Genomic DNA, 8,689 nt, shown 5'->3' on the forward strand with positions numbered 1-8,689 from the left:
TTTTTGACTGATGTTTTTATTCCTCCCTCTGATTTTCACTAACACTGGAACATGGCAGATGTCTCTTCACTCTGCCTGCACCCCTGATGTGATGCCATCAGTACAATGTTAAACCAGGGTCATTCCTACATGTATTCCCCAAACCAAGGCTATGTCCTCCTGGAGATCCTTAACAGGAACAAAATTAGTTGTAAAACAGCACCTTTCCTCATGCTGGGTTATTTAAAAATAATATTTTATATATCAACACATTTAAACAGTCTCAAAACAGCAAGAAGAGTGAAAGTCATCACAGATCTTTTTTAACAGCAAGAGGGATTTTTTGGCCTTTATATGGAAAACATAAAAAACAACAAGTCACAGGAAGAAATGTGGTTTTAAGATAAACTGCAGGAAACCAGGGTAAAGAGTTGTGCATTACAGGACAACCATAGGAAATTCTGGGTTTTCATCATCCAGGATGTTGCATCCAAGGTATATTCCATGCCAGGCCCAATAACAAAGTCATGCTGGCTGCTGGCCCTGTTATCCAAAGCACTCAGGAAAATAGTAAGGTAGGCTTGGGAAATTATCCTGTGCACCTTCCAAACACCTTCTGATTAATTCTGACTGCCTGGTATACCCAAGTCAATTGTGAAGAGCCAATGCTGTGCTAATTTAAAAGTGTAGCAAGAATGAAGTGAGCAAGTGTGGAAATCAGGAACTTTGTAGGAAAAGAAAAAGTGAGACATTTATCAGAGTAAATAAATATCCTCACTAATTACTGTCCAGACAAAAATATTTCTATTGAACATACATTTATTCTGCCCTGTGATAAAAATGGTCTACTCCAAGCAAGAATGTTATTTCCCAACATTATCATTAGAGCCTTCAGAAGAAGGACTGACTGACCAGTGATATGTCAAACCAAATCCCAAAATGATAAAATAAGTTTTCTAAAGAGAAGACATGCTTCACACCCTACCTTTCCTTCACCACTGAGACCAGAAGAACTCCAAGATACACCTCAGAATTGTACACATGGAGAAAGCAGGGTCCCTGTGTAACAGAGCTCATTAGGCATCACATGGAAAATATTCCTCAGGTTCTCGAAGAACAGCAACTCAGAATGGACCTGGAACTTAAATCTATTAACTGCTCTGAACAGTAACTGAATCTGGCTTTTAAATTCAATTTAGAACAGGAATCTTTCTGGTTATAGCTTCCCAGAAACAGTTCACCTCAGATTTCAGTGGATTTCATGGTCCCTTCCCTCCTTGAGAACAGCAGTGAGGAGATGCCAGGGAGTGCTGGGATGAGTGCAGGATCCAGGACCTCCAACCAAGGTCCCATCAAGCACTCCAAACCTCTACCCCAGCTCACTCTACCCACCAAGGGCCCCTGCCCAAAATGCCATAGATTAAGTCAGGTAAGGTGTATCAGATGGGTCCAGTGTATCAGATCAAGGTTAACATCAGTCTGACCTGGAACTGCACCGGGGTAACTCCAATCCCTGGTTGATGTGCACTAGAGCACATCTTAAAAAAAACCAAACCCAGCACTGCTTCAATTCCCTGTCCAGATGATTTCACAGGGATCCCATATGGCCTTTGTGAAAGCACTTGAACATTTATTAATTTTATTCTCCTTGCACTTGCTTTTATCACAATGTCACATGTCTCCCAAAGGCAGACTGCAGTCCAGACTCTGAACAGGATATTACACATCCCATTTTGTCTGCTCATACCCCTTCCTGTACTTCTATCAGAAGCAAGAGATCAGCTTCCATGAGGACCTTTGAACTACAGAGAAGAAAAATTAAGACATTACTTAAAATATTTTTAACAACAATCTCTTAATTGCTTACCCTCAGGAAACTCCAGAAGCAACGTGAAATTACAAATATCTCATTTGATGGAGCCTAGCCTTGGTAGAAGGAATTTCCTGCACCTGGCATATTGAAGATTACAGCAGACATTACCTCTAGAAACTGCCCACAACATCTGGAGTTCGGATCCCAAGTCCCCCTCCTCTCTACAAGCAGCTTCAAGCCTAATTATGTGTTTCCAGTAAATGTTCCTAAATCCTCAAGACATGAGAAGTAGATTCATAAAGAAAATTCTCTGACAACTGACCCAGGTAAAGGCCTACATAAATAAAACTGCACAGCAACACAAAAACCTGCTAAGATATAAAATAAGTAATGGTAGATGGAATGGAAAAGAATATTTTCACTTGAAGTACAACCAGAAAATTAAAGACATAAAAGGGGAAATGCGAAGAGAAGACCTCTGTGAGTTTCTGCTTTTTGGAACTGCATAACAGGCCACTGTAATGACATCACAGAACTCTGGGCTTCTCCTTTCCCCACTGCAAAACATGAGCAATCCAGAGGTTCCCTACACTCACTTTTTCCACAGATTGTCCCTTAAAAATCGCAAAGATTCCAGAATCCCTGACACCAAACACAACTTTAGTAAAACCCAGATGAAACCAAGGAAGGACTGTGAAATTCCCTGTGACCAAAGCAGAAGTGGGATGGTGTAAGTGCTCCTAGAGCAAGCTGTCAAAACCAGCTCCTGACAGATACATAAATAAATATTCTCAGAGGGAAGAGGAAGGCCCGAAGGAAGGAGGGGAAAATGTGGGGTGCAGGTGGATCCCTGGTTTGTGCTTTTCTGTCACTGGTCTTAGATACTGCCTGTGATTGCAACCAAATCCACTGAACTATTTACTTGCATCATTCACTGGTCAGAAGCCACCACCACAGAAATACCAGTTAATGAACACAGACTTATGTCACAAAAAAAGAAAAAAATGTTCCTTAGTGATGCTTTGGTAACAGATAACCAAATGCCACCGGATTTTCTGTTTGCTCAACCATTCACTCAACAAAGTTTAGATGATGGCACTGAAGTATATTAAAAAGAAAAACAAATAAAGAGCCCCAATCTTTCATTGAGAAACTCTATTCTCATTTACAAAACCCTTGAGCAGCTTATGAAAGAGGAGACAGCAGCTGCTAATTTAACTTGGGCCTAGAGGACTCGTTCTGTTTGCACCCCTGTGCACCACAAACCTTCAATTTTCTCCTTTCAATACTTGCACAAGAAGATGAGAAACTTGCACCCAGAGGAAAAAGGTACTTGCAATTTTACAGAAGTTGGCACTACAACACACTGGTGCTGAAAACACTTCATCATTAATGAAAGAGGCAGAAAAAGGCTTTAAAAAGGCACATTCCAGTGCAATGCAGATACAAGATAAGTGAATTAGGAGGAGTTACCAGGACATTTTAACATACGATAAAATAATCTTATTCATGTTGTCCCAATAAAAAAACCAATGTATAACCCATGCATTAAAACCCCACAATTAATGCCACTAATTAGAATTAACTATTGTATGCAGAAAAAAATGGTAACCCTTTTTACTGGCTACCATCACTTTATTAAAAACTTTTAAGCAATCTTTTGAGGCACTTTCTGGAATACAGGTCTTTCTATCAGTTTGCATGGCCTGAAATAGGAAGCAAAGTGCCTCTGACAGTAAAACATGTACTTTCCAACAACTATGCTTTGTATGTTTTTATTGATTAAGACAATATTTCAACTGAGTTTCTAAGGAAATCCTAAGATATCACAACATTCAATTGGCAACTGAATTCATAGATTCAAAAAATAGAGTCAGAACAGAAACTTTTATATTTAACCTAAAACATGATCTCTTAAGTAATCTAGTTAAGCTTCCATTCAAATTCCCTATCACACTGTTTAATACAAACAAAAATCCTTCTTGAAGCTCACCATGAGAGGAACTACAATGAATAACAGCATCAGTGCTGAAACCACCAAACACAGAATCTGTGAGGGCCATGGGGCACACGCTGTCAGGCTCTTGGAATCCCAGACTGCTTTGGGTTGGACGGGACCTTGCAGATCATTTAGTTCCACTCCCCTGCCATGGGCAGGGACACCTTCCACAAAACCAAGCTGCTCCAATCCAGTCTGGACTTGAACATTTCAAGGATGGAGCAGCCACAGCTTCTCTGGGCAATCTGTGCAGGGCCTAACCACCCTCACAGGGATGAACTCTTCCCTAGTATCCAATCTAACCCTGACCTCTGTCAGTGAAGCCATTCCCTCTTGTCCTGTCACTCCAGGGGCTGGAGTCACTTAGGTACTGGCAGGGGCTCTAAGGTCTCCCTGGAGCCTTCTCTTCTCCAGGCTGTACAACCCCCACTCCCCCAGCCTGTCTGCACAGCAGAGCTGCTCAGGGAGCATCTTCACGCCCTCCTCTGGACTCCCTCCAGCATGAAAGTTCTTCAGTCATGCTCTGTTACTGCCCCATGTTTTCCAAAGTATGAGGATCCAAACTCCCTTGCTGACTCCATGGATTCCTACATGCAGCACGGTGAGTGATGTGAGCAGCTTGTCCATACCATAGCTGCATTCCAACCCCTGCTGGGCTGCAGAACAAGGTCCTGGCAGGCTCCAATCATCCTGAGCAACTTCCTGGTGCACCCAGGTCAGTGCCACCTGAGCCACAAACCAATCAACTGCCTACAACCCACTGCAAACTGGGACAGGCTACCAAGAGAGCAGAGATGGATCCCTGGGCACTGGGAAAGACTGAAACACTGTTTGTACTTCCTGGGAATAATCAACATGGATTATGGTCTACACTAGGAATCAAAACGTGCCACAAAATATCACTTTTTTCAGGCACTCACTGATAAAAGATGGTTAAATATAGCACACAGCCACCCTGGGAAGGAGGGGAATCTTCCACTTGAGCCTCCAGTCTGCAATTTATCAATGCAACACATCCAAAATTTAGGAGGAACGCGACCATGTTGTAGCATCTCCTCTTTCATTTAAACACTGCGGACAATCTCAAAGATGAAATAAATGAGGGAGAGAGAGAAGTATTTATCTATGCTTACAGAAAGCTGTTTGGCTGAAAATCCCATCTCCAAAGCCCAAGTTCTCCACAAAGCAAATTCTGCACTGCCAGCAACATGACAAATTTCTCCAAAGCCCTTAGAGCATGGCAAGAAAACCACAGAAAGCTGCTCAATAAAAATAAACTTCTTTTCATGTTACACTCTATATATTAATGTCAACTTCTCTTCCACTCCAGCTTCTGTTTCCCTTCTTTCTCCCTCCCAGGGCATAGTATACTTGATTTATTAGACCTAATTCATTAAAGCAAATGAATTTGGCACCTATTTCTCAGGATCCCTTAGTCAGATTAGGATTCTATCATATTCCATCAAAAAAAAACCCAAAAATGCAAACACTGATCCTAAGCAACCTAGAATCAATAGATCCCTGAGAAGCTGAAAACGCCTCGAATGAAACTGCAGTCAAAAGAAAAAATTCCCCTTCAAGGAGGCTGCTACAATTCAAGAATTTAAATAGGTCCAATCCTGACGCATTTCCAAAGGAAATCCCTGCAGCTCTGCATACTTTGGAGAGCTTAATTTACCCAGAGAAATGGGTGAACCACCACTGCTCAGCCACTGGGTGACTGCGGCCTGCAAGTTTTTCCTTCAAAAGCAGCAAACTAACACAGCATTTAAGCACACACACCGCATTTCCCTTTCCTGATGATAAGCTGAACATGAGCAGAGAGAATCAGATTATTTCACACTGGTCTGACATGAAGTAGCAAATTTATATCCTTTTTTTTTTTTCAAGCCTTACCGCAGCACAGACAGCTCAACAGCAGTGTCTCACAGTGCACAAAAATTAACACCCCAATAAAAACAAACCTAGAAAAGACAAAACACTCTGGTTTTTCCCTCTTATGTCAGACAGGATGGCTGTCACCTTGCTCCCCGTGGAGCACCGGCTCCATCAGCGCCCACTAATAAACTCAAGGCTTTGTGTCACTGGTGTGGAACAGGCAGGTATTGATACAGCACAAAAGCAGGAGCGAGGCGCTATCAGGGAATCCGCTGTCTCCGTTCGGTCCAGTTGCATTCCGTATATCCAGAATTACCTGACCGGAATTCTTAATTTGAGAGCCAGAAGACACTGCACGAATAAACAGAAATATGCTGCCTTCGCAAGTTTCACGTTATAAAGGCTGGATTTGCTTCCCGCTGCTGGTACGTCATTCATTAAGCACCTCATCAGCCGAACGGCTACTAATTATTTCGATAAAAATTAAGCAGAATAATGTAACGAAAGGGAAAGGAAAATCACCGCGGCTCCTGGAGCGAGCCAGTGATTCACGGCTCCCACTCACAGATGACTTTCATTTGGAATTCACCTTTCCAGGCCTTTTGTTCGGGGTTTTTCCCCCCTGCTCCGAGGAGTGAGGAGGGGCGCGGGCCCCGCACCGCCACCGGGGACCAGGGCGGGGGGCTCCCGGGGCGGGGGGGTCCCTGGGGCGGGGATGCTCGGCGGGCGATGCCCCCGGGCAGGGAGATGCCGGCGGGCAGGCAGACACCGGCGGGCACATCCCACCCTCCCCCGGTCCTCCCGCCTCGCCGCGCCGCGCCCCCCCCGCCACCGCCACCAGCTCCATCTTGGCCTCCGCCCGCGGCCCGGCCCCGCCGCGCTCACCTGCGGCCCGCGGGAGGGCGGGCGGGGGCCGCACAGCCCCGGGCGGGCGGGGGCGGCCCCGCGGGGCGGGGGCGGCTCCTCGGGGCCTCGCGCGGGGCCCGGTCGCGGCGGCGCGCGCGCTCCGCCCTCAGCGCCGGTGCCGCCGCCGCCGCCAGACACCGACCGGGACCCGGCCACGGGAGGGGGCGGCGCCGGCGCACTGCGCATGCGCCTCCCCGACACGCAGCGCCCCCGCGGCACGCGCGCGGGCACGCGGCCGCAGCGCCGGGAGCGCGCGCGGGGGGATCCCGGTGGGAGCGGAGGGGGCGGGGGAAGGAAGGAAGGAAGGGGGAAAAGCGGGACAGAGAGCGGCAAAAACGGAACTTCCCTGACCGGGAATCGAACCCGGGCCGCGGCGGTGAGAGCGCCGAATCCTAACCACTAGACCACCAGGGAGCGATGCGAGGACGATTTGCTCGCTGCAGTTGAGGCTGTGCCTCGGCGGCCAGGCAAGGACAGCGACATCGGGGCTGGGGCTGCGGTGGGACCGGGGACTGCGGCACCGGGGGCGGGAGCTGCCATTCATCACAGCAGCCAGAGACTGTGCACAGGGACCCGGAGCTGCAGTGGGATTGGCGGCTGCGGCACAAGGATCGGTGTGGCCTGGGGCCGCAGCTCCCCGCAGGAGTTGGTGACCGTGGCACAGGGAGCGCTGGGTCCGGGGCTGTGACACGGGACCTGCGGGGCTGGGGCAGAGCTGAGGGGCTGCGGTCAGGCGGGACAGTGGAGGAGCCGAGGCTGGGCTGCAGCAGCTCATGGAGCACCCCAGGACAGGACCCGTGTGCTGCAGGCCGGAGGGTTCACTGTTATTGGGGCGCTGTCCCGCACTCAGCCCGCACACCGACCCCAGTTCTGTGTGCTTTGGGCAGCACCTGCTCCCCTCCCGTACCGAGAATCCCACCCTGCCACCCCAGCCCCACACCGGCCCCTGGGGTCCTCAGGGGTTCAGTGCAGAGCCGGTTCCCTTTAATGAAAACGAGTGCTTACAATTAGGGCAAACGAGGTTCTTAAGCTCATGAGTCTGTTTTTCCCAGTCGCTCAAGTTTCCTGGCACTCCTGGCTGTTCCCTGGGAAACATGGCTATTTCCCAGTGTGGGGTAAAAGCACAGCTTCCACCCATCCAGTGCATCCTGGAGCAGGTGATCCTGGAATGGTGGTCTCAGGAGCACTGGCTCCAGTTATCCCTCCCATCACTCCAGCATGGCCCTGCTGCTGTGTGCCTTCTCCGCGAGGCTCTAATGGCCTTTCCCGTCTGCTGCCTCTGACTCACATTTTAAAGAGATGAATGATGATGGATCCTATTTGCCAACAGAGTCATCACCATGAATCACACACCCACACCCTCTCCTTGCTCCAGCTCCATCCTCAGCCCAGCTCTTGCACCTTTCCCCATCTAAAACACCAGCTACTTGTGGGGCTCCCCAGCACTGACCTTGCATCTTGCACAGAGACTTCACCCAAGAAAAGATGCTGAGCCCACCCCAGCACCCCCAGGGGTGTAGCAAGTGGGCCCAGGCTGGCAGCCTGCGGCCAGTGCTGGCTCTGGACACTGCCCACTTGGCCAGGATGAGCACAGGCTCCCACTGCTGGAGTGGTTGTGCAACCCCTCTCCGACCATAAATGTCAAATTCCGTAAGAAACGCCTGCCGTGGTTTTGGCTGAAGGTTGGGACATGGTGCCAAAAGGGAAAAGTGGCTCCTTCCTGGTTTTGCAGTTAGTCACTTTTTGATTCTGCTGTTTGTCTTCTTTCTGGGATGGAGCCATCTGCCCTCCCCTCACCTCAGCCTGGGTGCTCCCAGCATCTCTCCAGGATCAGGTCTCATACTAAACCCTCTGTCCTTAGAGATGTGGTTTTACCTAATGAAGTGATATAGGAAAAACACTCCCGACCTTCAAAACAAACACCCAAACCCCACAAACCAAAACCAAGCCCTCATCACCAGATACCTCAAGCCTAACTGGGCATCCTTCCTCTGAAAACAGCACACTGAGGATCTCTGCTGGTCTCTCCACAGCCTATTTGCCTGCTCTGCACTGCCCTTTTAAACTTGGAGACAGCAGCTCCCAGCTCCAGCCATCCATCCACAACTCCCCCC

At 48.6% G+C, this 8,689-nt stretch overlaps 1 protein-coding gene and 1 non-coding gene across 2 annotated transcripts in view; both read right to left on the bottom strand.

The window, feature by feature from the left end:
- Positions 1-6,572, bottom strand: part of DNAJC5 (DnaJ heat shock protein family (Hsp40) member C5) — a 29,896-nt gene extending 23,324 nt beyond the window's left edge. The window contains exon 1 of the mRNA XM_033074703.1: positions 6,555-6,572. The gene's annotated coding sequence lies outside the window, so the exon portion shown is untranslated. The remainder of the gene's footprint in view (positions 1-6,554) is intronic.
- A 345-nt stretch (positions 6,573-6,917) lies between these two features.
- On the bottom strand, positions 6,918-6,989 carry TRNAE-CUC. Its single transcript has one exon. It is a non-coding gene; the product is annotated as a tRNA-Glu (tRNA).
- Positions 6,990-8,689: the final 1,700 nt, after the last annotated feature.

Source organism: Catharus ustulatus, chromosome 17 (assembly GCF_009819885.2).
Source record: "Catharus ustulatus isolate bCatUst1 chromosome 17, bCatUst1.pri.v2, whole genome shotgun sequence".
Taxonomy (NCBI): domain Eukaryota; kingdom Metazoa; phylum Chordata; class Aves; order Passeriformes; family Turdidae; genus Catharus; species Catharus ustulatus.